Source organism: Hippopotamus amphibius, chromosome X (genome assembly GCF_030028045.1).
Source record: "Hippopotamus amphibius kiboko isolate mHipAmp2 chromosome X, mHipAmp2.hap2, whole genome shotgun sequence".
Lineage (NCBI taxonomy): Eukaryota > Metazoa > Chordata > Mammalia > Artiodactyla > Hippopotamidae > Hippopotamus > Hippopotamus amphibius.
In genome coordinates, this window is record NC_080203.1 from 24,941,519 (window position 1) to 24,969,319 (window position 27,801).

A 27,801-nucleotide genomic window follows, 5' to 3' on the forward strand; every position below is an offset into this window, starting at 1 on the left:
ATAATTTAAGGGACCTCTGGGACAACATGAAGCATACTAACACTCATATTACAAGGATCACAGAAGGAAAAGATAAAAGGGGCAGAAAACATGTTTGATGAAATTATGGCTGAGAACTTCCCAGACATGGAGAAGGAAACAGATATCTAAGTCCAGGAAGCACAGAGAGTCCCAAACAAGATGAAGCCAAAGGGACCCGTATCAACATATATAATTAAAATGGCAAAAGTTAAAGACAGAGAGAATTTTAAAGGCAGCAGGAGCAAAACAAAGAGTCATATAAAAGGGGACCCCTATGAGGATATCAGCTGATTTTTCAGCAGAAATTTTGCAAGCCAGAAGGGAGTGACATAATGTATTTAAAGTGCTAAAAGGAAAAAACCTACAACCAAGAATACTCTACCCAGCAAGGCTAACATTCAGAATTGAAGGAGAGGTAAAGAGTTTCCCAGACAAGTAAAAACTAAAAGAGTTCATCACAACCGAACTATCCTTACAGGAAATGTTAAAGAATCTTCTTTAAGTGAAAAAAGTAAAAGGCTATAACAAGAAATAAAAAATATATAAAGGAAAAAACCTCACTGGTGAAGGTAAATATATAGCAAACAGGGTGGACCAACCACTTAAGCTGGTACAAAGGTTAAGAGACAAAAATGATAAAATCAACTATAACTACAACAAACAGTTAAGGGATACACATAAGGATGCAAAATATGACACCAAAATATAAAATGTGGTGGGGGAATGGTGGGTAAAGACTGTAGAGCTTTTGGAATGTGTATGAATTTAAACAACTATCAGTTTAAAACAGGTATGATTATAGATACAGATATAGACATAGATATATAGATGAACCTCATGGTAATAATAAATCAAAAACCTACAATAGATGAACAAAAAACAAAGAGAAAGGTATCTAAATATAATATTAAAGAAATTTATCAAACTACAAGGGAAGATATTAAAAAAAGATGAAAATAACAGAGAAGAACTACAATAACAACCAGAAAACAAGTAACAAAATGGCAGCAAGTACATACCTGTTAATAATCGCATTAAATGTAAATGAACTACAAGCAAAAGACATAGGGTGGCTGAATGGATAGAAAAGCAGGACCCATCTATATGCTATTTACAAGGGACTCACTTTAGAGTGAAAACACACATAGGCTGAAAGTGAAGGGATGGAAAAATATACTCCATGCAAATGGAAACAAAAAGAAATCTGTGATAGCAATATGCATGTCAGACAAAACAGACTTTAAAACAAAGTCTATAATAAAATACAAAGAAGAGACATATATAATGATAAAGGGATGACTCAACAATAGGATGTAACATTCAAAAATATATATGAACTGAATATAGGAGTGCCTAAATATATAAAGCAAATATTAACAAAAATAAAGGGAGAAATTGAAAGTAATAATAGTACCAAACTTTAGTATCCACATTATATCAATGGATAGATCATCTAGACAGAAAATCAATAAGGAAAAAGTGGTCTTAAATGACAAAAAAATACCAGATGACAATAGATATCTACAAAACATTCCACCCCAAAACAGCAGAATACACATTCTTTTCAAGTGCATATGAAATATTCCCCAGGGTAGGTCATATGCTAGGCCATAAAAAACTTTAAATAAATTTAAGAAGATTGAAATTACATCAAACATCTTTTGCAACCACAATGGTATGAAACTAAAAATCAATCACAAGAAGAAAGATGGGAAAAACACAAACAAGTGGAAACTAAACAACATGCTACTAAAAAATCAGCATGTCAATGGAGAAATCAAAGAGGAAATAAAAAAATACCTTAAATGAGTGAAAACAGAAATACAACATTCTGAAATCTATAGGATACATCAAAAGCAGTTCCAAGAGGGAAGTATATAGCAATACAGGCCTACCTCAAGAAACAAGAAAAATAAATGAAAAGATATCCTGTGTTCATGTATGGAAAGCATTAATATTGCTAAAAATGTCCATACTACCCAAAGCGATCTACAGATCTCATGCAATCCCTATTAATATACTCATGACATTTTTCACAGAACTAGAACAAATAATCCTAAAATTCTTATGAAACCACAAAGACCCCAAATAACCAAAGCAATCTTGAGAAAAAAAGAACAAAGCTGGAGGCATCATGCTCCCTGGCTTCAGAATTGAGAACAAGCCTTATCTTTCAATGTAGATTGAACTGTTGCTGCATATCTTATACTGGGTTTTTGATTGTGACTGTGATTTGAGAGTTTTTAAATGATTTTAAGATTGTGTGTTAAATAAAAGGAAGTAAAATATTTTAAAAAATAATTGAGAACAACACCATGATCAAGTGGGGTATATCCCTGGAATGCAAGGATTCTTCAATATACAGAAATCAATCAATGTGATACACCATATTAACAATTTGAAGGATAAAAACCACGTGATCATCTCAATAGATGCAGAAAAAGCTTTTGACAAAACTCAACACCCATTTATGATAAAAACTCTCCAGAAGGTGGGCATAGAGGGAGCCCACCTCAACATAATAAAGGCCATATACAACAAACCCACAGCAAACATCATTCTCAATGGTGAAAAATTGGAAGCATTCCCTCTGTGATCAGGAACAAGACAAGGATGTCCACTCTCGCCACTACTATTCAACATAGTTTTGGAAGTCCTTGCCACAGCAATCAGAGGAGAAAAATAAAGGAATCCAAATTGGAAAAGAAGTGGTAAAACTGTCACTGTTTGCAGATGACATGATACTATACATAGAAAATCTTAAAGATGCCACCAGAAAACTACTTGAGCTAATCAATGAATTTGGTAAAGTTGCAGGATACAGAATTAACATACAGAAATCTCTTGCATTTCTATACACTAACAATGAAAGATCAGCAAGAGAAATTAAGGAAACAATCCCATTCACCATTGCAACAAAAAGAATAAAATACCTAGGAATAAACCTAACCAAGGAGGTAAAAGATCTGTACTCAGAAAACTATAAGACACTCATGAAAGAAATCAAAGACGACATAAACAGATGGAGAGATATACCATAATCTTGGATTGGAAGAATCAACATAGTGAAAATGATTATACTATCCAAAGCAATCTACACATTCAATGCAATCCCTATCAAATTACCAATGGCACTTTTTATAGAACAGGAACAAAAAATCTTAAAATTTGTATGGAGACACAAAAAGACCCCAAAGAGCCAAAGCAATCTTGAGGGAAAAAAATATGGAGCTGGAGGAATCAGACTCCCTGACTTCAGACTATACTACAAAGCTACAGTAATCAAGACAATATGGCACTGGCTCAAAAACAGAAATATAGATCAATGGAATGGGATAGAAAGCCCAGAGATAAACTATGGTCAACTAATCTATGACAAAGGAGGCAAGGATATACAGTGGAGAAAAGGCAGCCTCTTCAATAAGTGCTGCTAGGAAAACTGGACAGCTACATGTAAAAGAATGAAAGTAGAACACTCCCTAACACCATACACAAAAATAAACTCAAAATGGATTAAAGACCTAAATGTAAGGCCAGATACTATAAAACTCCTAGAGGAAAACATAGGAAGAACACTCTTCGACATAAATCGCAGCAAGATCTTTTTTCATCCACCCCCTAGAGTAATGGAAATAAAAACAAAAATAAATAAGTGGGACCCAATGAAACTTCAAGGCTTCTGCATAGCAAAGGAAACTAGAAGCGAGATGAAAAGACAACCCTCAGAATGGGAGAAAATATTTGCAAATGAATCAACAAAGGATTAATCTCCAAAATATATAAACAGTTCATGCAGTTCAATATCAAAACAACAAACAACCCAATCAAAAAATGGGCAGAAGACCTAAATAGGCATTTCTCCAAAGAAGACATACAGATGGTCAAGAGGCACATGAAAAGCTGCTCAACATCACTAATTATTAGAGAAATGCAAACCAAAACAACAATGAGGTATCACCTCATACCAGTTAGAATGGGCATCATCAGAAAATCTACAAACAGTAAATGCTGGAGAAGGTGTGGAGAATAGGGAATGCTCTTGCACTGTTGGTGGGAATGTAAATTGATACAGCCACTATGGAGAACAGTATGGAGGTTTCTTAAAAAACTAAAAATAGAATTACCATATGACCCAGCAATCCCACTCCTGGGCAAATACCCACAGAAAACCATAATTCAAAAAGACACATGCACTCCAATGTTCATTGCAGCACTATTTACAATAGCCAGGACATGGAAGCAAACTAAATGTCCATCAACAGATGAATGGATAAAGAAGATGTGGTACATATATACAATGGAATACTACTCAGCTGTAAAAAGGAACGAAATTGGGACATTTGTAGAGACATGGATGGACCTAGAAACCATCATACAGAGTGAATTAAGTCAGAAAGAGCAAAACAAATATCGTATATTAACACATGTATGCAGAATATAGAAAAATGGTACAGATCAACTGGTTTTCAAGGCAGAAATAGAGACACAGATGTAGAGAACAAACATATGGACACCAGTTGGAGAAAGTGGTGGGGGGGGGTGGTTGGGGGAATGAATTGGGAGATTGGGATTGCCATATATACATTTCTAACAAGAAAAAAATATCAAATTGTACACTTTAAGTATATGCAGTTTATTTTTTGTCAAAAAAATATAATTGAGAACAAAAGTGGAATGTAAACAAAGTGGTAGATAACCTAGAGGGAAAATTGGTGGTAAAGAATCTGCTCTAATTTTTGGGTCCATTCCTGACTGAGATTAATATTACAAAGTGGCTGATGGGACAGTAAAGATAATGCAATTAATCTTGGCTTGCTTCCTAATTTTGCTTGGATTATGTATTGAAAAATAAATTTGTGAAGAAGTGCATTAAAAGGTAAGGTCAATTTATGCTAAAGAGTTTCAAATTTATACTGGGGACAACCTACACATTTCTACAGTATACTTCTACAGGCCACTTCTAAAGTAGTGTCAGTGATTAAGTAAAAGAAGTTACATATTCAAGAAATATTATGAAGAATCAACAGGAATAGGTTACCAGCAAGATTCTTATGTGTGTGCATGGGAAGGCGAAAAAGCAGGGAGTAACCAATGGTTATTATTAAGAGTAATAGGGATATTTTAAGGAAGGAGCTACTTTGGGGCATAGATCTAATTTTGCATCTCAGAATAACACATTTTGTATATTGAAATCAATTATTACTCCAATTTTATAGATTGTGATTTGTCTAAATTCACTCAATTAGTAATAAAACTGGTCTTAGAACCAATAAATGAGTTTGAATCCAGTACTTTTTCTACAAAGATGTTCACTCTCATTTGCATCAAGACTCTTTAAGATATTTCTACTCAGTTTCCACAGATAATTTCAGAGAACTATTTTCCCATATTAGATATAAACTGAAGTAGCTTTACAGAAACCCAGAACTTTCAACAGTCCTGTGTACCACTACCTGGAAGTCTTGGGTAATTAATCCATTCTTAATTTTCTAGATCAGAAACAGATTACAGTATTTTATAGACTATTCTACCATTCAAGGCACTTTACTCGGTAACTTATTTATGTCTTTCTGTACATAAAGCTCTTAATGAGTATTGACAGCCTTAACTGTGATTGCTTCCAAAGCTGGAGGCTACTCATTTCACCAAAGAGTTTCTTTATAAACATGACATTAATAAGGGTTGTTTTAATTAAGTTGTAGATAGTTTTAGAAGTCAATTTGTTGAAACTTGGCAAGATAAAAAGGAAAAAAGTTAAATCAGAATATGTGCCATGAATTCTTGGGTACATAAATAAAATCATAATAATTGTGGGAAATAAGTTGGGGTATTAATATATACATATATATACATATATAATATCAATTAATTTAGTGGCTTAAATTCTGGCCATGCCACTTGTTACTTGAGTTATTGTTAGCAGGTTATTTATCCTGAGTTCAGTTTTTTAATCTCTAAAATGGGCCTAATAATGTCTATTTTATAATGTCTACCATGTAAATTAAATAAGGACGTAGGAAGTTTGTAGAACAGTATGATAAGTGCTCTACAAATTTTAGATGTTATTGTTCTGTTGTTATTGTTATTCCATAATTTGATCTTTAAAAACATGGTCTGTTCTTCATTTCTAGCCAACAACCCTGAAATGGAGGATTCATACTGCCTGATCTTGAATTCTGATTTCTCATCTTACTGGTTGTTTGACCTTAAAAAATGATATTTAGCCTCTCAACCTTACTTTCATTGTCCAAATAAATAAGTATAATAAACAGAATCTCCCACATTGAAGGTAAAGATTACCTGCCTATGTTATATTTCTTATCATTGCCTAAATGTAAACTTAATAGTCCTCATTTTACAAATAAGGAAACCAAGACTTACAGTTGTTAAGTACCTAGTCCATGATTCTACACATTGTATTTGGGAGAGCTGAGGCCTAACCCCAGCCAATATTCTTAATACCATATTTCCTCCATCAGCATCACCAAAATCATGTCCTTGATTTCTATTTCCTCTGCCACTATTGTCATCTTATTTGAGGCCTTCATCATTTACTGGATTAGTGCAAAAGCATGGTAACACTTGTCATTCCTTTCCAATGCATTTTATTTTTTTTCAAGAATGAATTTTGTAAAACTCAATTCTAGTCATGTCACATTTGTGTTGAAAACTTTTCATTATTGAATGGTTGTCTGTTGCCTCAAGGCAGTATGTATTTAAAACATATGTATTTTAAATATATATATTTAAAAAATGTATTTGGAAGACCAACACAGATCTACTGAATCAGAATCAAGGCTGCTGTGGTTTTGGGATTAAAGGACTATAGTATAAATTTTAAGCTTCTTAGAATAACATAAGACTTTCCATCATCTGGTCCCTTCCTACTTCTCTTTCATGATCTCTTGCTTCCTCTGTTCCCTCCCTCTAGCAACATACACGTGATTACATACACATATGTGGAACCTACTCATCTGCAAATATGTGCATGCACACACATGTTGTTACTAGCTTGGAAATTTGGGCAAGTAACTAAACCACTCTAGGCCTTATTTTCTCATCTGAACTATGTGGATGACAAAATATTTTTGTGAGGATTAAATAAGATAATGAAATATTTAGCAGAGTGTTTGCTTCAATATATGTTCTGAATTATTATTGTTAATATTACTATAACTGCCTTAAGACATACCTTTACTTATGAGAACATCTGTTCCATACTTGCCAATTCTAGATTTCTAAGTTAAAACCATAATAATTGGTGGCCATCAAATAGAGAGTACTCAAACATTTTAATTTGGAAAGCCTATACTTTCACATTTCAAACAGAATCTCATATTAAGTGCCTTATGTTCCTAAACATGGAAAATGTTATGGTCATATACTTTGTTATATGGCAAGATGTTAGATAATTTCCAATCAACTTCTTAATAATGGAGTATGCTTGTAACATTCTTACTACAAGGCTGGCTTTTCTCTGCAACCTAGCTTTCTCCCCATCTCCCACAAAGCTAATGGAAAGAGAAGGAAGAGAGGGAATAAATTATTACACTTCACATCTTCTGTTTGGGGTGTTGGCTAAAATACACTGCCTTGTTTTGTTCTTGTAACCCTCAGGGACATTAGAAGGTCTGGAGATTTTTTTCACACACTGGCAAAAAATGAGAAGATTACAGAATGCTTCCTCCATTTCAAGGCATTAGCTAGAGGTGAAGGGAGGGGCAAAGAATAGAACTTCCAATTTTCTCTTGCTTTCATACTGTATAATCTCTCATGCAAGAACTCTCTGAGGACCTGATGTTATTCTGATATTGTTAAAGTTAAGTAAACTTAAAATATAAATAACTGGTATGTAAAACACATCACAATTAAAAATATTTCATGTGATGTATTTGGTCATAAAAAAGTATAATAAGTAAAGACTATTAAAAGAGACAAGGAAGGACACTACATAATGATCAAGGGATCCATTCAAGAAGAACATATCACAATGGTAAATATCTATGCCCCCAATATAGGAGCACCTCAATACATAAGGCAAATGCTAACAACTATAAAAGGGGACATTGACAGTAACACAATAATAGTGGGAGACTTGACCACCCCACTTACATCAATGGACAGATCATCCAAACAGAAAATAAAGACACACAAGCTTTAAATGACACATTAGACCATCTTGACTTAATTGATATTTAGAGGACATTCCATCCAAAAACGACAGAATACACTTTCTTCTCAAGTGCACGTGGAACATTTTCCAGGATAGATCACATCTTGGGTCACAAATCAAGCCTCAGCAAATTCAAGAAAATTGAAATCATATCAACCATCTTCTCAGACCACAATGTCATGAGACTAGATATCAATTACAGGGAAAAAACTGCAAAAAAATACAAACACATGGAGGCTAAACAATTCACTCTTAAACAACCAAGAAATCACTAAAGAAATCAAAGAGGAAATCAAAAAATATCTAGAAACAAACGACAACAAAAACACAACAACCCAAAACCTATGGGACGCAGAAAAAGCAGTTCTAAGAGGGAAGTTTATAGCAATACAGTCCTACCCTAAGAAACAAGAAAATTATCAAATAAACAACCTAACCTTACACCTAAAACAACTAGAGAAAGAAGAACAAAGAAACCCCAAAGTGAGCAGAAGGAAAGAAATCATAAAGATCAGAGCAGAAATAAATGAAAAAGAAAGGAAGGAAACCATAGCAAAAATAAATAAAACTAAAAGCTGGTTCTTTGAGAAGATTAACAAAATTGATAAACCATTAGCCAGACTCATCAGGAAAAAAAGGGAGAAGATGCAAATCAACAGAATTAGAAATGAAAAAGGAGAAGTAACAACGGACACCTCAGAAATACAAAAGATCATGAGAGACTACTACAAGCAACTATATGCCAATCAATTGGATAACCTGGAAGAAATGGATACATTCTTAGAAAAATACAATCTTCTAAGACTGAACCAGGAAGAAATAGAAACCATGAACAGACCAATCACAAGTACAGAAATTGAGGCTGTGATTAAAAATCTCCCAACACACAAAAGCCCAGGACCAGATGGGTTCACGGGTGAATTCTATCAAACATTTCGAAAAGAGCTAACACCTATCCTTCTCATACTCTTCCAAAATAGAGCAGAAGGAGGAACCCTCCCAAACTCATTCTACAAGGCTACCATCACCCTGATACCAAAACCAGGCAAAGATGTCACAAAAAAAGAAAACTACAGACCAATATCACTGATGAATAGAGATGCAAAAATCCTCAACAAAATACTAGCTAACAGACTCCAACAGCACATTAAAAAAGTCATACACCATGATCAAGTGGGGTTTATCCCTGGGATGCAAGGATTCTTCAATATACACAAATCAATCAATGTGATACATCATATCAACAAATTGAAGGATAAAAACCATATGATCATCTCAATAGATGCAGAAAAAGTTTTTGACAAAGTTCAACATCCATTTATGATAAAAGCTCTCCAGAAAATGGGCATAGAAGGAAATTACCTCAACATAATAAAAGCCATATATGAGAAACCAAAAGCCAGCATCATTCTCAATGGGGAAAAACTGGAAGAATTCCCTCTAAGAACAGGAACAAGACAAGGGTGTCCACTCTCACCATTATTATTCAACACAGTTTTGGAAGTTTTACCCACAGCAATCAGAGAAGAAAAAGAAATAAAAGGAATCCAAATTGGAAAAGAAGTAAAATTGTCACTCTTTGCAGATGACATGATATTATAGATAGAAAACCCTAAAGACTCTACCAGAAAACTGCTAGCACTAATTGATGAGTTTAGTAAAGTAGCAGGATACAAAATTAATGCACAGAAATCTCTCGCATTCCTATACACTAACAACGAAAAAGCAGAAAGAGAAATTAAGGAAACTCTCCCATTCACCATTGCAACAAAAAGAGTAAAATACCTAGGAATAAATCTGCCTAAGGAGGCAAAAGATCTGTATGCAGAAAACTTTAATACATTGATGAAGGAAATCAAGGACGACACAAACAGATGGAGGGACATACCATGTTCCTGGCATGGAAGAATCAACATCGTGAAAATGACTGTACTACCCAAAGCAATTTACAGATTCAATGCAATCCCGATCAAATTACCAATGGCATTTTTCACAGAACTAGAGCAAGGAATCTTACGATTTGTATGGAAATGCAAAAGACCCCGAATAGCCAAAGCAATCTTGAGAAGGAAAAATGGAGTTGGTGGAATCAGGCTTCCTGACTTCAAACTATACTATAAGGCCATAGTGATCAAGACAGTATGGTACTGGCACGAAAATAGAAAGGAAGATCAATGGAATAGAATAGAGAACTCAGAAGTAAGCCCAAACACATATGGGCACCTTATCTTTGACAAAGGAGGCACGAATATACAATGGAAAAAAGACAGCCTCCTCAGTAAGTGGTGTTGGGAAAATTGGACAGCAACATGTAAAAGAATAAAATTAGAACACTTCCTAACACTATACACAAAAATAAACTCCAAATGGATTAAAGACCTACATGTAAGGCCAGACACTATCAAACTCCTAGAGGAAAATATAGGCAGAACACTCTATGACATCCATCAAAGCAAGATGCTTTTGGACCCACCTCCTAGAATCATGGAAATAAAATCAAGAATAAACAAATGGGACCTCATGAAACTTAAAAGCTTTTGCACAGTGAAAGAAACCATAAACAAGACTAAAAGGCAACCCTCAGAATGGGAAAAAATAATTGCCTATGAAACAACGGACAAAGGATTAATCTCCAAAATATACAAGCAGCTCATGCAGCTTAATACCAAAAAAGCAAATAACCCAATCCACAAATGGGCGGAAGACCTAAATAGACATTTCTCCAAAGAAGCCATGCAGATGTCCAACAAACACATGAAAAGATGCTCAACATCACTCATCATCAGAGAAATGCAAGTCAAAGCCACAATGAGGTATCACCTCACACCAATCAGAATGGCCATCATCACAAAATCTGGAAACAACAAATGTTGGAGAGGGTGTGGAGAAAAGGGAACTCTCCTGCACTGTTGGTGGGACTGTAAGTTGGTACAGCCACTATGGAAAACAATTTGGAGGTTCCTTAAAAAACTACAAATAGAACTACCATATGATCCAGTAATCCCACTACTGGCCATATACCCAAAGAAGACCATAATTCCAAAAGAAATTTGTACCATAATGTTAATTGCAGCACTATTTACAATAGCCAGGACATGGAAGCAACCTAAATGCCCATCAACAAATGAATGGATACAGAAGATGTGGCATATATATATACAATGGAATAATACTCAGCTATAAAAAGGGATGAGATGGAGCTATATGTAATGAGGTGGATAGAACTACAGTCTGTCATACAGAGTGAAGTAAGTCAGAAAGAGAAAGACAAATATTGTATGCTAACTCACATATACGGAATCTAAAAGGGGTACTGATGAACTCAGTGACAAGAACAAGGACGCAGATACAGAGAATGGACTGGAGAACTCAAGGTTTGGGAGGGGGCAGGGGGTGAAGGGGAAGCTGAAACGAAGTGAGAGAGTAGCACAGACATATATATAGTACCAACTGTAAAATAGATAGCCAGTGGGAAGTTGTTGTATAACAAAGAGAGTTCAACTCGAGGATGGAAGATGCCTTAGAGGACTGGGGTGTGGAGGGTTGGGGGGACTCGACGCGGGGGCGGAGTCACGGAAGGGAGGGAATACGGGGATATGTGTATAAAAACAGATGATTGAACTTGGTGTACCCCCCAAAAAATAATAATAAAAAAGTATAATATTTGAATATTAAAGGAATTATGTAAACAAGTATCCAATAGTTTTCTGTTCTGTGAACAATGCACATCAGAAATATATGCATGTAGACATTTCTATTTTTCTTCATGTCAAGGTAAAATGTCCAGATTTCCGCTATCAAAATTTACATGTGTACCACTCTTTTAAGATTTAGATTTGAATTTCCCAGGTGAATTTCCAAAGCAATCTCTAATATTTCTGCAAATTTCTAGGTAGGAATGTTTACATTGGCAAGATTGCCTCCAGCTCCTCACTATTACCTTTGCTGGACAACTGTCTTCTGTTATGAATGATGAATTTCTTTCTTCCCTATATTTTCTCCAAATTGGAATTCAGTATCTTTCCTCAAGTGTCACACTCATAACCAACCTTACAATGCAAACTTTAAATATTAGATAACTTTTTTTATTGAGTGATATAGACAGTCCACAAAATTTGAACTCTCCTCTCCTTTTTTATTATGTTCTCACACATTCCCAAATTTCTGATCTTTTCAAACATAAAACAATTTGTGGTTGCTCTTTTTTCTCTTGTTTCTCCTAAAACATGCCTTCCAAATGTCACCATCTTTCCCATGAAGCTTTGTGAAGTACTACTAAGCAATGTCACCCAAAGACATTTTGTTTCCATTTGTTTAAAAAACATTTTTTCATCACACTGCATATGCAACTTTGAAGTACTTGCCTGTATTTGAGCTTGTTTCACATTTCTGTCTCTAGCATCTTTGTAGTGTAATAACATTTTTTTTCTCCATTAACCTTTAGAATCTTACTCATGACATTAAAACAACTGCATTCTTCCACTGTTATCCTACTTTCTTCAAAATTTGCAATGAAGACATAGCACTGACATAAGTAACACTGAATAGTGTGAATTATCAAAATGTCTCTCTCTCTCTGTCTCTCTCTCTCCCACCCCTCTCTTCCTATTTGCACTTTGTTTTTATTAGGTTCTATTGTGATGTGACCAAATACACTTATCTTTTTTCTTAGAGTATCTAAACCTCTGTTAACCCAATCCAGTGCAATTTGTATGTCCTATGTCACTTTTTTTTTCATTTCTATAAGTTCCACTTGCCTATTTTTGTTATGTAATCTATTACACACTTCATTAAGTTTCTGATTTCCAGCAAATACTTGAGCATATTGATTACATTTGCAATGGCATATTTTAAAGATCTCATCTGCTAATAGTAGAAATTCTGTCATTTTTGGATATGTTCATACTGACTAAGATTTCTCCTGCTTATGAATCACATTTTTCTTCTCACATCTACTAGTTATTTATTGGATTACAGACATTTTTACCTTGACATTTGTGAGTCAGAATTTGCTGTATTCCTTCAAAGGTCTTTGTTTTGGTAGGCAGTTTAGTTACTTGGAAATAAGTTTGATCCTTTTAAGGATCATTTTTTATTAGGGCAGACACAGAACAGTTGATAATGTAAGGTCATTTACTCCCATGATTAATGTGTGATCCCTGTGGGGTTTCTACTGAGTTCCTTGTGTATTCTGCTAAGGTTGGGATCTTGAATGATCCATGGACCTACCTGGGCTTGGAAAATTGTTACTTTTACTCCCCCTTAGTATATTGCTCCCAGGAAGTTATTATATTCCCAACCTCTTGCAATTTCTCCAAACGTATGTACAAAATGGATTTAAGTCAAACATTTGAGGTGACCCTTATACTAGTTCACAGAGTTATTTTTCTTTGTCAGTTCCTTCTCTCTGGAATTCTGCCTTGCAATTTCTAGTTACTGTGATCTCTCCAAATTCCAATCTCTATCTGCTCAGTGCTGTGAGGAGAACTCAGGGGTCTATTTAGGTTTCCCCAATCTGTGGCATGGTCTGGCCTTACCTCGAAGCTGAAAGCTAAAGTAATTGCATGTCTCACCATCGATGTTTCCATTTTCTCAGGACCTAGAATCCTGTGATATCTGTTTTCTGATGCCTGTGACAACTGTTTTCCAGTTTTTTTATATACTTTGTCTAGTTCTCAAGGTAGTCAAAATTCAAAGGGAAAGTGAGACCTTGTTATTCTCTCATGGCTATAAATACACATATTTTAATAACCTCACTGTAAAAATGAGCCACCGCCATGGAAGACAGTGTATATTATCCACCCCCACTTTGCTCATCAGACAACCAAGCCCCAGAAAGGATTAGTAATTTGCTTAACCTCACAGAGGTAGCAAATGGTGGAGTACAGTTTAAAAATCAGTCTGGAGCTCAGGTTCTTAACCAAATTAACTACTTTATTAACTTACTCTACTGAAGAAATTACAAATGTAGTTATCAGATAACCCTTTAAGACTTAGCAAAATAGTGAAGTTAAATTTTTCCTGTTATAATAAATATCCAGATTTCCAGCTGAATGAAATTATTATGTCACAAGTCTAAAAGGAAGCAAGGGATTTCAACCTGATTTTGAAAATGTGAAGGTAAGCATCATTGTTTCTAAACTGGAAACCCTCAATCATTCATTCATTCAATAAAGATGTATTGATCTTGGCACTGCTCTAGTTGCTGTTGACAATATCCTTATAGAAAGAGAGGTTTTTTTTACGATAATTTAATCAGCAAGCTAAAAACCATCTACACCACTCAGTCATTTCTCGCAAAGTCAAAACAAATGAGATTGTATGCATTTTTAGGGTGGAAACCAGGGCTAAGTTACCTTTGTATACTTCAAAACAGCTAGCCCAGTCATTAACAAGAGTTCTGTAAATATTTAATATTAAAATAGAACATTTAACTGAATGGCAGTTAAAGAAGCTTGATTTTCAGTGTATTTTTGTTTATATATCTTGGACTTACCTAGAAAACTAAGAAGGCTGCCTTTTCTTCCCTCTAAAAAGCAGCAGTTATCATATTTTTAATGATAGGTGGTGACAAATTATATTTGACATTTGCTTGAGTGCCCATTTTACTTAAGTGGTAAAAATGTACCAAAAAAGAAGGCTGTATAAGAATATCCAAGACTTTTCTGATTATATTTAACCTCTACATTTTTGATTCAGTGAAATGCATTGTCTAGAATCATACTATTTATTTATTTATTTATTTCAAAAAGGTTCATTTGGGCACATATTCTTGGTTAAGCTTGTTCCAGAACTGCATGGTTACTTAATTTTGCTCACTTCTAAATTGCTAATTTATTGTTTGTGAGCTATTGACAGTAGAATAAATGCAATTGTTCTGAATGGTTGCAAGAATTAAACCATAAAAAGAGTTAGGAATTAATCTCAGAATGCACACACTGGGTTCTTCTCAAGTGTGACTACAAGCATTTATTAACTCGAAGTTCAGCCCTCTTTCACAACGTGGCTGGATTAGAAAAAGATTGAATGTCAAGGAGAAAAGACTCTTTTCAAGATGGTAGTTAACATTTATATACAGTATTAAATCCTTGAGGTAGAATTATACTGGGCTGAGAAACTAAATAAAATAGCTATTTTTTTCTATCCCTTGATTATCACTCCAGTATTTTTTTTACAATGAATCTTAATTTGATATTTAGCCATACATGTACATGTTTAATGATAGCAAGTGATTAATGAAAACTAAATGGATAGCACAGGAAAATGTATCAATCCATAATTTGCCATCTTATTCACAACATTTTAAAGTTTAAAAGGAGACATGTACTTCAAATCTCAATTTATATTCAAAGTACCTGATGTTAAGAGATTAAGAGATTTACCCAAAGTAATATGCAGCTAGTCAGTCAGGACTTCTGATTCAGAGTCCAAGATTTTCCATCAGCCTTTAGCTACTCATGAGATATCAAAATCACCCTCTCTTCCAAGGCTTCAAAAAATGTCTGTGATTAACCTGCTGTGGTAGTGTGAGAAACAGTTTCTCATACAGGAGTTTACACCTAATTGACAGTTTCCCATGGGAGTCTAAACTGGAGTTGACTGAAGAAAGGAAGCAGAAAAGATACGTTATTGAAGAAAGAAAAATGAGAAATACTGTTAGAGAGAAAGGGCTACTGAAAAATATAGTAAATAGTTTGGATGGATTGGTAAAGCAAGGTAAAGTGGAGTGACTCAGGCTGACAGAAAATGGATTGAGAGATTTTTTTTTTTAGCTCTTTATTGGAATATAATTGCTTTACACTCTTGTACCAGTTTTTGAGGTACATCAAAGTAAATCAGCTCTATTTATACATATAGCCCCATATCCCCTCCCTCCAGTGACCCCCTCCCAAACTCCCTGTCCTGGCCCTCTAAGGCATCACCAATCATCGAGTTGATCTCCCTCTGTTATAAAACAAATTCCCACTGGCTATCTGTTTTACAGTTGGTAGTATATATATGTCTATGCTACTCTCTCACTTCATCCCAGCTTCCCCGTTGCCCTCCACCCCCCCAACCCCGTGTCCCCCAGTCCATTCTCGGCATCTGCATCCTTATTTTTCTCCTGTCAATGGGTTTATCACTACCAATTTCTTTTCTTTTTTTTTTTTAGATTCCGTATATATGAGTTAGCATACAATATTTGTTTTTCTCTTTCTGGCTTACTTCACTCTGTATGACAAGCTTTAGGTCTATCCACCTCATTACATATAGCTCCATTTCATTCGTTTTTATGGCTGAGTAATATTCCATTGCATATATATGCCACATTTTCTTTAACCATTCATTTGTTGATGGGCATTTAGGTTGCTTCCATGTCCTGGCTATTGTAAATAGTGCTGCAATAAACATTACGGTACATGTTTCTTTCTGGATTATGGTTTTCTCTGGGTATATGCCCAGTAGTGGGATTACTGGATCGTATGGGAGTTCTATTTGTAGTTTTTTAAGGAACCTCCAAATTGTTTTCCATACTGGCTGTACCAACTTACATTCCCACGAACAGTGCAGGAGAGTTCCCTTTTCTCCACACCCTCTCCAACATTTGTGGCTTCCAGATTTTTTGATGATGGCCGTTCTGACCAGTGTGAGGTGATACGTCATTGTGGCTTTGACTTGCATTTCTCTAATGATTAGTGATGTTGAGCATCATTTCATGTGTTTGTTGGCCATCTGGAGGTCTTCTTTGGAGAAATGTCTCCTTAGGTCTTCTGCCCATTTGTGGATTGGGTTATTTGCTTTTCTGGTATCAACCTGCACGGGCTGCTTGTATATTTTGGAGATTAATCCTTTGTTCGTTGCCTTGTTGGCAAGTATTATCTCCCATTCTGAGGGTTGTTTTCTTGTCTTGTTTATGGTTTCTTTTGCTGTGAAAAAGCTTTTAAGTGTGATTAGGTCCCTTTTGTGTATTCTTGATTTTATTTCCATTTATTCTAGGAGGTGGGTCAAAAAGGATCTTGCTTTGATGGATGTCACAGAGTGTTCTGCCTATGTTTTCCTCTAGGAGTTTTATAGTGTCTGGCTTACATTTAGGTCTTTAATCCATGTTGAGTTTATTTCTCTCTATGGTGTTAGGAAGTGTTCTAATTTCATTCTTTTACATGTTGCGGTCCAATTTTCCCAGCACCACTTATTGAAGAGGCTGTCTTTTTTCCATTGTATATTCGTGCCTCCTTTGTCAAAGATAAGCTGCCCATATGTGTTTGGGCTTACTTCTGAGTTCTCTATTCTGTTCCATTGATCTTCCTTTCTATTTTTGTGCCAGTACCATACTGTCTTGATCACTATGGCCTTGTAGTATAGTTTGAAGTCCGGAAGCCTAATTCCACCAACTCCATCTTTCCTTCTCAAGATTGCTTTGGCTATTCGGGGTCTTTTGCATTTCCATACAAATCATAAGATTTCTTGTTCTAGTTCTGTGAAAAATGCCATTGGTAATTTGATCGGGATTGCATTGCATCTGTAGATTGCTTTGGGTAGTACAGTCATTTTCACAATGTTGATTCTTCCAATCCAAGAACATGGTATGTCCCTCCATCTGTTTGTGTCGTCTTTGATTTCTTTCATCAGTGTTTTATGTTTTCTGCATGCAGGTCTTTTGCCTCCTTAGGCAGATTTATTCCTAGGTATTTTATTCTTTTTGTTCCAATGGTAAATGCGATTGTTTCCTTAATTTCTCTTTCTGCTCTTTTGTTGTTAGTGTATAGGAATGCAAGAGATTCTGTGCATTAATTTCATATGCTGCTACTTTACTAAATTCATCGATTAGTGCTATCAGTTTCCTGGTAGAGTCTTTCATGTTTTCTATGTATAATATCATGTCATCTGCAAAGAGTGACAATTTTACTTCTTCTTTTCCTATTTGGATTCCTTTTATTTCTTTTTCTTCTCTGATTGCTGTGGCTAACACTTCCAAAACTATGTTGAACAATAATGGTGACCATGGGCACCCTTGTCTTGTTCGTGTTCTTCGAGGGAATGCTTTCAGTTTTTCCCCATTTAGAATGATGTTGGATTTTTGTTTGTCATATGTGGTTTTTATTATGTTGAGATAATTTCCTTCTATGCCCATTTTCTGGGGAGCTTTTATCATAAATCATTGTTGAATTTTGTCAAAACCTTTTTCCATATCTATTGAGATTATCATATGGATTTTACCCTTCTATTTGTTCATATTATGTATCACACTGATTGATTTTTGTACATTGAAGAATCCTTGCATCCCATGAATAAACCCCAGGTGATCATGGTGTATGATCTTTTTAATGTGCTGTTGGAGTCTGTTAGCTAGTATTTTGTTGAGGATTTTTGCATCTCTATTCATCACTGATATTGGTCTGTAATTTTCTTTTGTGTGTGCGACATCTTTGCCTGGTTTTGGTATCAGGGTGATGGTGGCCTCGTAGAATGAGTTTGCGAGTGTTCCTCCTTCTGCTCTATTTTGGAAGAGTTTGAGAAGGATAGGCGTTAGCTCTTCTCTAAATGTTTGATAGAATTCGCCTGTGAAGCCATCTGGCCCTGGGCTTTGGTGTGTTGGGAGATTTTTAATCACAGTCTCAATTTCTGTACTTGTGATTGGTAGGTTCACAGTTTCTATTTCTTCCTGGTTCAGTCTTAGAAGATTGTATTTTTCTAAGAATGTATCCATTTCTTCCAGGTTATCCAATTGATTGGCATATAGTTGCTTGTAGTAGTCTCTCATGATCTTTTGTATTTCTGAGGTGTCCGTTGTTACTTCTCCTTTTTCATTTCTAATTCTGTTGATTTGCATCTTCTCCCTTTTTTTCCTGATGAGTCTGGCTAATGGTTTATCAATTTTGTTAATCTTCTCAAAGAACCAGCTTTTAGTTTCATTGATCTTTGCTATTGTTTCCTTTCTTTCTTTGTCATTAATTTCTGATCTGATCTTTATGATTTCTTTGCTCACTTTGGGGTTTCTTTGTTCTTCTTTCTCTAGTTGTTTTAGGTGTAAGGTTAGGTTGTTTATTTGATAATTTTCTTGTTTCTTAAGGTAGGACTGTATTGCTATAAACTTCCCTCTTAGAACTGCTTTTGCTGCGTCCCAAAGGTTTTGGGTTGTTATGTTTTCATTGTCATTTGTTTCTAGATATTTTTTGATTTCCTCTTTGATTTCTTTAGTGATTTCCTGATTGTTTAATAGTGAATTGTTTAGCCACCATGTGTTTGTATTTTTCATAGTTTTTCCCTGTAATTGATATCTAGTGTTATGGTGTTGTGGTCAGAGAAGATGCTTGATATGATTTCAATTTTCTTGAATTTACTGAGGCTTGATTTGTGACCCAAGATGTGATCTATCCTGGAATGTATTCCATGTGCACTTGAGAAGAAAGTATATTCTCTAGTTTTTGAATGGAATGTGCTATAAATATCAATTAAGTCGAGATGGTCTAAAGTGTCATTTATAGCTTGTGTGTCCTTATTTATTTTCTGTTTGGATGATCTGTCCATTGATGTAAGTGGGGTGTTAAAGTCTCCTAATATTTTTGTGTTACTGTCAATTTCCCTTTTTATGGTTGTTAGCAAATGCCTTATGTATTGAGGTGCTCCTATGTTTGGGGCATAAATATTTACAATTGTTATATCTTCTTCTTGGATTGATCCCTTGATCATTATGCAGTGTCCTTCCGTGTCTCTTGTAATAGTCTTTACTTTAAAGTCTAATTTGTCTGATGTGAGTATTGCTCCTCCAGCTTTCTTTTGACTTCCACTTGCATGGAATAACTTTTTCCATCCCCTTACTTTCAGTCTGTATGTGTCCCTAGGTGTGAAGTGGGTTTCTTGTAGACAGCATATAGAAGGTCTTGTTTTTGTATCCATTCAGCCAGTCTGTGTCTTTTGGTTGGAGCATTTAATCCATTTACGTTTAAGGTGATTATTGACATGTGTGTTCTGATTACCATTTTCTTAATTCTTTTGGGTTTGTTTTTGTGGGTCTTTTCCTTTTCTTGTGTTTCCTACTTAGAAAAGTTCCTTTAGCAATTGTTGTAAGGCTCGTTTGGTGGTGCTGAATTCTCTTAACTTTTGCTTGTCTGTAAAGCTTTTGATTTCTCCGTTGAATCTGAATGCGATTCTTGCTGGGTAGGGTATTCTTGGCTGTAGGTTTCTCTCTTTCAGGACTTTCAGTATATCCTGCCATTCCCTTCTGGCCTGCAGAGTTTCTGCAGAAAGATCAGCTGTTATCCTTATGGGTTTTCCTTTATATGTTATTTGTTGCTCATCTTTTGCTGCCTTTAATATTTTTTCTTTGTGTTTAATTTTTGTTAATTTGATTAATATGTGCCTCAGTGTATTTCTCCTTGGGTTTATTCTGTATGGCACTCTCTGTGCTTCTTGGACTTAATTATTTCCTTTCCCATGTTGGGGAATTTTTCCACTATAACCTCTTCAAATATTTTCTCAGACCCTTTCTTTTTTTCTGCTTCTTCTGGGATGCCTATGATTCGAATGTTGGTGTCCTTAGTATTGTGTCCAAGGTCTCTGAGACTGTCTTCCATTCTTTTTATTCTTTTTTCTCTTTCCTGCTCTGTGGCAGTTATTTCCCCCATTCTAACTTCCAACTCACTTTTTTGTTCTTCTGCCTCAGTTATTCTGCTGTTTATACCACCTAGAGTATTTTTAATTTTGGTTATTTTGTTGTCCATTACTGTTTGTTTACTCTTTAGTGCTTCTGAGTCCTTATTAACTGTTCCTTGTGTTTTCTGTATTTTCTTATCTAGGTTTTGTATCATCTTTACTATCATTACTCTGAATTCTTTTTCAGTCATTTTTCCTATTTCCTCTCCATTTATTTGGCCTTGTGGGTTTTTTTCTGCTCCTTTGCCTGCATGGTGTTTCTTTGTTTTCTCATTTTGTCTAATTTACAGGATTTGCTGTCTCCTTTCCCTATGCCACCTAGTAGTAACTTGTATTGTTTCTGCCCTCTGCCTCCTGTGGTGGGGTTTGTCCAGTGTCTTGAGTAGGCTTCCTGGTGGGGGGTTCTGGTGTCTGCTTTCTGGTGTGTGACTCTGTGGCTTTTCTCTCTGATGAGCAGGGCCGTGTCAGGTGGTGTGTTTTAGGGTATCTGTGAGGTTAATATGGCTTTAGGTAGTCTGTGTGCTAATGGGAGGTTTTGTGTTCCTGTCTTGTTTGTAGTTTGGTGTGAGGTGTCTAGCACTGGCAGTTGCAGACAGTTGGATGAAGCCGAGTCTTAGACTCTGATATGAGGCTCTGTGAGAGTTCTCTGCAGTTAATCTTCCCTGTGTCTGAGGACTCCCTAGCAGTCTAGCATCCTCATTCAGTGCTCCCTCCCCAGAGCCTCCTACTTGACTTCTGATGGAGTAGTCCAGACTTCAGAGGTTGCATGTCCCAGCAGTAAAGGGGTTTAAAGGCGACTGTCCAAGCCCCAGCAAGAAATCTTACTATTTGTATGGAAATGCAAAAGACCCCGAATAGCCAAAGCAATCTTGAGAAGGAAAGATGGAGTTGGTGGAATTAGGCTTCCGGACTTCAAACTATACTACAAGGCCATAGTGATCAAGACAGTATGGTACTGGCACAAAAATAGAAAGGAAGATCAATGGAACAGAATAGAGAACTCAGAAGTAAGCCCAAACACATATGGGCAGCTTATCTTTGACAAAGGAGGCACGAATATACAATGGAAAAAAGACAGCCTCTTCAATAAGTGGTGCTGGGAAAATTGGACCGCAACATGTAAAAGAATGAAATTAGAACACTTCCTAACACCATAGAGAGAAATAAACTCAACATGGATTAAAGACCTAAATGTAAGCCAGACACTATAAAACTCCTAGAGGAAAACATAGGCAGAACACTCTGTGACATCCATCAAAGCAAGATCCTTTTTGACCCACCTCCTAGAATAAATGGAAATAAAATCAAGAATACACAAAAGGGACCTAATCACACTTAAAAGCTTTTTCACAGCAAAAGAAACCATAAACAAGACAAGAAAACAACCCTCAGAATGGGAGATAATACTTGCCAACAAGGCAACGAACAAAGGATTAATCTCCAAAATATACAAGCAGCCCGTGCAGGTTGATACCAGAAAAGCAAATAACCCAATCCACAAATGGGCAGAAGACCTAAGGAGACATTTCTCCAAAGAAGACCTCCAGATGGCCAACAAACACATGAAATGATGCTCAACATCACTAATCATTAGAGAAATGCAAGTCAAAGCCACAATGACGTATCACCTCACACTGGTCAGAACGGCCATCATCAAAAAATCTGGAAGCCACAAATGTTGGAGAGGGTGTGGAGAAAAGGGAACTCTCCTGCACTGTTCGTGGGAATGTAAGTTGGTACAGCCAGTATGGAAAACAATTTGGAGGTTCCTTAAAAAACTACAAATAGAACTCCCATATGATCCAGTAATCCCACTACTGGGCATATACCCAGAGAAAACCATAATCCAGAAAGAAACATGTACCGTAATGTTTATTGCAGCACTATTTACAATAGCCAGGACATGGAAGCAACCTAAATGCCCATCAACAAATGAATGGTTAAAGAAAATGTGGCATATATATGCAATGGAATATTACTCAGCCATAAAAACAAATGAAATGGAGCTATATGTAATGAGGTGGATAGACCTAAAGCTTGTCATACAGAGTGAAGTAAGCCAGAAAGAGAAAAACAAATATTGTATGCTAACTCATATATATGGAATCTAAAAAAAAAAAAAAAAAGAAAAGAAATTGGTAGTGATAAACCCATTGACAGGAGAAAAATAAGGATGCAGATGCCAAGAATGGACTGGGGGACACGGGGTTGGGGGGGTGGGGGGCAACGGGGAAGCTGGGATGAAGTGAGAGAGTAGCATAGACATATATATACTACCAACTGTAAAACAGATAGCCAGTGGGTATTTGTTGTATAATAGAGGGAGAATACTACCAACTGTAAAACAGATAGCCAGTGGGAATTTGTTGTATAACAGAGGGAGATCAACTCGATGGCAGGTGATGCCTTAGAGGGCCTGGACAGGGAGGGTAGGGGGTAGTCACCAGAGGAAGGGCTATGGAGATGTGTGTATAAATACAGCTGATTCACTTTGGTGTACCCCATAAGATGGTACAAAAGTGTAAAGTAATTATATTCCCATAAAGAGCTTAAAAAGAAAGGTAAAAATAGAGCTACCATATAATTCTGCAATTCCACTTGGCATATATTCAAAGAAAACCATAATTTGAAATGATACACATATCCTATTGCTCATAGCAACACTATTTACAATAGCAAAGACAGGGAAGCAACCTAAATGTCCACCAACAGATGAATGTATAAATATGATATGGTGTATATACACAATGGAATATTACTCAACCATACAAAAGAATGAAATAATGCCATTTGCAGCAACATGGATGAACCTAGAGATTATCATACTAAGTGAAGTAAGCCAAAGACAAATATCCTATGATATTTCTTATATGTGGAATCTAAAAAAATGATACAAATGCACTTATTTACAAAAGACTCACAGACATAGAAAACAAACTTATGGCTACTAAAGGAGAAAGGGGGGAGGGATATTTAGGAGTTTGTGATTAAAATATACACACTACTATATATAAAATAGATGACCAACAAGGACCTACTATATAGCACAGGGAACTCTACTCAATATCTTGTAATAACCTATAATGAGGAGAATGTTAAAAAAAAGAATATATATGTATACATAAAATTGAATCTCTATGCTGTTTCATCTGAAACTAACACAACATTTTAATTCACCTATATTTCAATAAAAACTTTAAAAATAAAATTAGAATATCCTGTTATAAAATATATTGTCAAATACTGCTCCACCTCAAAGTGACAAGTGGACTGCTTCCAGGATACAGAACACATTTACAAACCAGAAATTATTAAATAAATTCATCAAATATTTGAAATTCTAACCTCTTTCATTTTTATAATGAAATACGTAGTCAAGAAAATGTAACAATAACATCACAAGAAATCACTATTATTTCTGGAACATTAAATCCTATTTTTTGTCACATAAGTATAGAATAATTTTACCTTCCTTGGCCTCACTGAGGAAAGTAACTAAACTTCTAGACAGTGAAATTACAATTAAAAAGAGTCATTTTTTGATGGAAATTTTTCTAATATCTATTATACTCTTGGTATTCCACAAAGGACACTGAACAGGATTTAACTATTTCTTGATAACTCAAGGTGAATGTTGTGAGCATCCTTTATTGTATTGTGATAGATTAAAGCTCACTACTATCTTTTACTTATTCTATTCCTTTCGTTGAAGTCATATTTTGAGCTATTGCTTCTCTTGCTTCCATTATAAGTGCCTTAACAGTTTCCTCCAGTTTCTTCCTGGTTTATTACTTCTAATCTTTTCTGAACCAGGAAACCAAGTTACCAATCTGCCCATTAAAGCAAAATCACTACATCTCTGATTGAGAAAAATGCAAAGTTCAAGGTTAGGATTGTTGTGACTATTTTAGGAACTTAAAACTTCATCCCTTATTTTTTTGTGTCTATTTTTAAGGTTTGAGGTTTTATTTTAACTTTCTTTGAACACATATGACATATTTTGATAAATTTGTATATTAGATAGTTTTATATAAATGAAAGCATATCTGGCACTTTAAAAAAGTGTTCATTTTAGAAAATTTACATTGTAAAAGCCAATAGTTAAATTTTGGGGGGGAAAGGGTGTAATGGCAATTTGTTCCCATCAAAAGAAAGAATTATCCTTCAAGGTTGAGTGGATATAATTGGCCATCATATAACTCGCTTGACAAATAGTGCCTTCAGGCAGTTTGGCTGTAATAATTGTTCAATTACATACTTTTGGCTTTCAAATGACCAAAGCCATTATTATGCATCACATTAACAGATATACAGGCATATTTTAATCACATGGATAAAATGTTTTTCTTTGGAAGACAATTTTAGCTTTGAAATTAAGCTGTATTGTAATTACCTGTACTTTTTAGTAATTGTAATTTAATTCCCTCTAATCTAATAATGATGATTACTCTCTAATCAAATAATTTTACCAAACGCAAGCTCTGTCATCCAACTGAACTGAGAGAAGACTGACCCTTGTTGAATTTAATTAAACTGGTAAAAAAAAAGTATTCTTTTAAACAAAAATTGTGTATTTCAATCAGACAACTTCTAGGATTTGAAATGTGTTGGCTGTATCTAGGGTACACTAAGTACATAAAAGTTCAAAGTTCACAAGTATTGGTATTTTTATAAATTCATTTTATTGGCCACATATGTTTTCATTTGTAAAATTATATTTAAATCTATAAACATATCCTTAACAAGAAATATTGTTATACTGAGTATAACTTTTTGTTTTATTATCATCCTTTATATATAGAATGGGGAAGGGAGTCTATTCTCTCAATCATACTCTCATGGAAATATTAAGTAAGTTGGTTTACACTACTGTTTATTTCTTTGCAAAGGAAGTCTTTCAAACATGATACTGTATTTCCATAGGATCAATGTCCATTATTCTTAAAGGGTTTTATCCTATACAGTCCATCAAAAAGTGACATACCAAGTATCATTTTAAATTAAAATGAGAGATGGTTTGTCATAATTTTTGCAAACCTGGAATCTGTGACATATTTAATTTTACACATGTAACATTTGGAATTCAGGATTTGTTATTTATGGAAATGATCTTTGAAAAAAATCACAGTGTATTGCAGAATTGTAATGCAGAATCACAAACAAGCTAAAACAAAATCGGAACTGAGGCAGGAAGCTAAACAAAGATGCAATCAGTGGCTTCTTAAGAAAAGGCTTTATATCTGAGGCTCTCCAGCCACTGAAGCCAACTTCATTATTTGTCAAAAAGCTAAGTAAAACTTAAATGTTATCTGAAAAATCCTATTTAATACTTTGACTTCTAGATACTAAAAGAATTTCGTTGGAATATCCAGAAAAAACAGCAAAAAGTGTATTGTCAAGTTTTTATTTAACTATTTGAACAAATATCTCCAAGTTTTCTCCTTAGCAAAGACTTCCTTTAGATTTCTGTCACTTGCTTGTGAAGTGCCTCAATTTACCGCCAAGTTATATTAATACATTATATATTATAGACATTAAAAAAAATTTCCTATCCACTGTCTCATTTGAGATACATAATATTTTTGGTCCCTAGGATTTAAAATTGTGAAATTCAACTCCATTTATAAAGCTAGTTTGGTTCATGAGCAACCTTTTTCTGAAATTTAGGTAAGAGCCCTTCATTTTTAAATAGAACACATTCATGACCTCTTTGAACAGTGTTGAGATAGGTGAGTTACAAGATGTGGGAAGGCACATTCCATTCTCAGGAAAAGAGCTCCTCATATTTCCTGTCTGATCTAAATTTTAAAGTGAGAATTTGCTTTCACTAAAAAAATGCAATTCCTGTCTTATACTGATTGCTAAATGAATATTTGAATAAATTATTTATCTAAATTATATATATTTGTATACATTAAGGGACCTCAAAAATAGATACACAGATGTTATGGGCTGAATTGTATTCCCTCACAATTCATATGTTGAATCCCTAACCCCCAGTACCCCAGAATGTGACTGTATTTGGTGATGGGGCTTTAAAGACGTAAAGTTAAATGAGATTATATGGGTATACCTTACTCAAATTTGATTGGTATCCTCATTAAGAAGATAAAATTTGGACAAATGAAGAGACACCAGGAATTCACGAGCACAGAAGAAAGGCTATGTGAAAATCCAGCAAGAAGGTCACTATCTGCAAGCCAAGGGTAGGGGCTCAGAAGAAACCAAACCTCCAGAACTGTGAAAAAATAAATTTCTGTTGTTTTAAGTCAATCAATCTGTGTTATTTTATGGCAGTCCTAGCAAACATATATATGTATATATACACACACATATATACACACACATATATATACACATATTCCACCACATATATATAGTATATATATACACACATATATACACATATATATACATATTCCACCATATATGTGAATATATCCAGACACATACATATATATATACATATATCAATATATTCCACCATTGTGTACTTTTCTGCATCCTCTTGCCAAGTGATAATGTAATATTTTTTAAAAAGATTTTAAATCCAATGTATTATTGATGACAGTTTTCACTGACAAGCTCTTCAGAAAGTAATGTATAATACCTGGTAAATTTAAATATATGTGTGTATATATATATATACATACACATATATAAAATCATTTCAATTCCTAGGTACATACCCAAGAAAAACTTGCACATGTGCACAAGGAGACATTCATACACTGTTGATGATAGCAAAAAAAAAAAAAATCTAAACACCCATAAGTAGAAGTACATATAAGAATATTATGGTATATGGATATAGTGGCATACTACTACATATGTTGAAATGAGTGAAATAGGTCTGTATAAATCAAAATGGATATATATGAAGAGCATATTAAGTGAAAAAGCAAATTGTACCATAATACAAGCAGTATAATGCCATTAATATATATTTAAAACATACAAATATTAAAACCCAA